Source organism: Lipotes vexillifer, unplaced genomic scaffold, assembly GCF_000442215.2.
Source record: "Lipotes vexillifer unplaced genomic scaffold, Lipotes_vexillifer_v1.1 scaffold100, whole genome shotgun sequence".
Classification (NCBI taxonomy): Eukaryota; Metazoa; Chordata; class Mammalia; order Artiodactyla; family Lipotidae; genus Lipotes; species Lipotes vexillifer.
Window position 1 is genome coordinate 3,158,338 of NW_006774075.1, and position 4,365 is coordinate 3,162,702.

A 4,365-nucleotide genomic window follows, 5' to 3' on the forward strand; every position below is an offset into this window, starting at 1 on the left:
AACATCTTTATTGGAGTATAATTGCTTTACAATGGTGTGTTAGTTTCTGCTTTATAACAAAGTGAATCAGTTATACATATACATGTGTCCCCATATCTCTTCCCTCTTGCGTCTCCCTCCCTCCCACCCTCCCTATCCCACCCCTCTAGGTGGACACAAAGCACCGAGCTGATCTCCCTGTGCTATGCGGCTGCTTCCCACTAGCTATCTGAGAGAGTGGCATGGACATATATACACTACCAAAGATAGACGTTCGTTAAAGACTTGGTAGCTCTCCTTCCAGCCTTTACCTCTAATCACAGTTCATAAAAAGCAAATTTGGGGGCTTCCCTGGTGGCGCAGTGCTTGAGAGTCCGCCTGCCGATGCAGGAGACGCGGGTTCGTGCCCCGTTTTGGGAAGATCCCACATGCCGCGGAGCGGCTGGGCCCGTGAGCCATGGCCACTGAGCCTGCGCGTCCGGAGCCTGTGCTCCGCAAATGGGAGAGGCCACAACAGTGAGAGGCCCGCATAACGCAAGAAAAAAAAAAAAAAAAAGCAAATTTGAACTCCTACTTTATATACAGTATTCATCCTACTTACCACTTTTTGAAAATGTATTTTTAAGATAGAACTTTCTCTCAAAATGAGAAATATGGTTTTTGTAGGGTTCTGGAAAATGTATTTTTTTTTTTTTAATTTAGACAAGAGAGTAAAAAAAAAAAAATTACAACTCCATCACCCAGAGAGTTTGAAAAGTGCTTTACACATATACTATTTTGTATATTCATTATTTTCACTTAGTATTTTTTCATCGTCTTGTTTCGGTACTTCTCTATGGTATTATTTTTAGGGATGGCTATTATTTCATTAAGATCACGTACTCCAGATGACTGAAGTATTTCCATACAGTTGGGTACTTAGTTATTATTTGTAGCCTTCTGCTTTTATAAGTGACGCTGTAGTGAACACTTGTGCATATATATATTCTGAGGCATTTGATGTACATTGGCAACCTCGGGGCTGCCATCAGTACCACTCCAAGGGCAGCGCTCACGTTGAATGCACTGTCACTGCCACTTGTTAGAGCTGCCAATGAACGACGCCTGGCACTGGTGGCCTGAGGCCTGGGCAAATAGCTTTCTAAACGATCAGACTCGTTTATAAGGCTGCTGTTTATTAGTACTGGTTTATTATCCTCTTATCAGCATTTGATATTATGAGTTCACATTTTCATTTTGCTAATTTAATCATTGAAAAAAGCACCTCGTGGTTGCTTTAATTTGCACTTTTTCTTTTAATTGACGTATAGTTGATTTACAATACTACATTAATTTCAGATGTACTACATAGTGAGGCAATATTTTTATAGATTATAATCCCTTTACACTTATTTTAAAATATGTGCTATATGCCCCGTGTTGTACATTACATCCTTGTGTCATATTTATTTTCTACCTAGTGGTCTGTACCTCTTAATCCCCTACCCCTATCTTGCTCCTCCCCCTATCCTTTTCCCCTCTGGTAACCGCTAGCTTGTTCTCTGTATCTGTGAGTCTGTTTCTGTTTTGTTATATTCATTTGTTTGTTTTATTTTTTCAGATTCCACATGTAAGTGAAAACCTACAGTGTTTGTCTTTGTCTGACTTATTTCACTTAGCATAATGCCCTCCAGGTCCATCCATGTTGTTGTAAATGGCCAAATTTCAGTCTTTTTTATGGCTGAGTACTATAATTTGCATGTCTTTTATTACCAAAGACGCTCCATATTTTCCATGGGTTTGTTCACTAGTTGTAATTCTTCTGTCACTTATGTAAACCCAGGACAAGCCAGAGCATTTTTTATGAATTGTTTATGTGCTTTGTCCATTTCTTTGTTCAATTACCAAATATTTATTGAACACCTAGTACTTGGCAGGAACTGATGTAGGTACTGTTCACAGCGGTGAATAAAACAAAGTCCCTCCCCTTACTGAGCTCCCATCCTCGTGAGGGACACACAATAAACATAGAAATAAATAGAGCACATAATATCGGATAGTGATAAGTGCTATGCAGGGAAACAAAGCCAGCTTAGGGGATGGAGAGTGATGGGTGACCAGAGAAGGCCTTCCTGAGGAGGTGACATTTGAGCAGAGATCAAAATGAATTGAGGGAATGAGTCTCATGACTATCTGGGAAAAGAACATTCCAGACGGGGTATTATTTGCCATCCTAAAATGTTTTTCTCATCACTTGACAGGAATCCTACCTAAAGAGATGCCAGTGATATTTAATTTACAATTTACTGTCATAAACTGCTGTGTGTAGCACAGACTGCTTCCCTTCCCCCCTTCTTATATAGTAATTGAAGTCCCAATTTTTAATTGGGTGCGTGGCTGCCTAGGATTAATGTTATATATTTCCATTCTCCTTTGCAGCTAGATGTGGCTGTATGCCAAGGTCTGGCCAATGAGAAGTAGGCAGAAATGAATATACAGCTCCTGAGAAGTATCTTTACAGAGAAGGAGCATACCGTTTTCTTTCCTTTTCATCCTTCCTCTGACTAGAATGAAGATGTGAGCACTGGAGCTGGAGCAGCCATCTTGTACCCCGAGGTGGGTGCCAAGAATTGAATGTAGCAGAAACCTGGATACTAATAGAAACCTAGATTCCTGATGGTCTTAAAATTTATATACTAGCCAGACCTGGACAGCTTACCTCCCAACTTCATTTATGTGAGAAAGAAAAATAAATTTATTTTATTAAGCCAGTGTTATTTTGGGTTTTCTGCCACTTGCAACCTAATCCTAACTGCCACTTGCAACCTAATCCTAACTGAAACGGTGTGAACTAGAGTCTGCATATTTAATTTCTGATCTAGTCTCACACGATTCCTCAGTTGCACTCAGGATGCATCATGGTAGTGGTCACCTCACCGACTGGGCTTGCCAGCGTGTCTGACTCCTTCCCACCTAATCAGGGTTTACCATTCTTCGGGGCCCAACTTCATCCCATCTCCAAGCAGCCTTCTCCAGTTTACAGCCCTCATGGCTCTGCCTTTTCTTTTCTTTTCTTTTCTTTTTTTTTTTTTTTTGTGCGGTACGCGGGCCTCTCACTGTTGTGGCCTCTCCTGCTGCGGAGCACAGGCTCCGGACGCGCAGGGTCAGTGGCCATGGCTCACGGGCCCAGGCGCTCCGCGGCATGTGCGATCTTCCCGGACCGGGGCACGAACCTGTGTCCCCTGCATCGGCAGGCGGACTCTCAACCACTGAGCTACCAGGGAGGCCCTCTGCCTTTTCTTTTAACTGCCACAGCCTGTCCCACTGATCTCACCCATTGGGACTGAATCAAATTGCCTTATTCTTTCTCAGGTTGAAGATAAATTTCTGTCCCATTATTTCACATCTCTCCATCTCCACTGCTCTACCCCAGTCCACGTGACCCATAACTGATGTTCCTACTTTCCCTATGACTTCTCCTATCTCTTCTCCATACAGTAACCTGAGCCGTGGTTTCAAAACATAGACCAGAATGTCATTGCCTACCTGAAATGCTCCAGCCCAATCCAGGGTGGATGGTCTCTGCCTCCCTCCATGGCTTCATCTTACACTATTCCCCACCCACTCCCCGGCTCTGTGTGTGCCGACACATTTTCTTCTCCCTCCTGTGCCACACTCCTGGTCCACTCTCTTCCCCACAGTGTTTGCCTACATTATTCTCCTGTCTGGGCTTTTCTGCCTGCCTGTTATCTCACCCTCACTTACCCCTACCCACTGATGCCACCTTCACAGGGAATTCTCCCCTGGACCCAGACTAGGATGAGTTTCCCTGTTGGTTGTTCATACAGCCTGCAGGACTCTTCTTTCACTTACTATGTACTTACATAGCACTTACTGTAGTTTTGAATGTTACATTTGTGTGATTGTGTGGTCATCATCTGTCTCCCCATTAGCCTGAAGCTCTGCGAAGACCAGGTCTGTGTCTGTTTTGCACATCACTATAGTAACTCCTCAGTCCAAGTGTCCAGCACCATTCCTCGCAAAACCTCTAGGAAGTAATAATTATCTATTACTATAATTTCCTTTGGCAGATGAGGAAGATAAGCCACAAAGAGATTGGAAGTACATCAGTGTTCAGCCCCAAGTAGGACTGGGACCAACATCTACACTTGTTTCATGACACGACTACAGTATAAATACCACCTAACAATTCTCAGAGTCTTATGGCAAAAGAGACGAACAGCTGACTGACTCCCACCCCGTCTGGTCCTCAGCACTGTTGTGGATGGGCTGTGAGTCTTTAAGACCCAAGGATATGACTCTCAGAATGGAATTTCACAGTGATGACAGACACTGGGCGAGACACTTGGGGGCAGAGGATCTGGTAATTTGAGAGTCAGCAGGGAG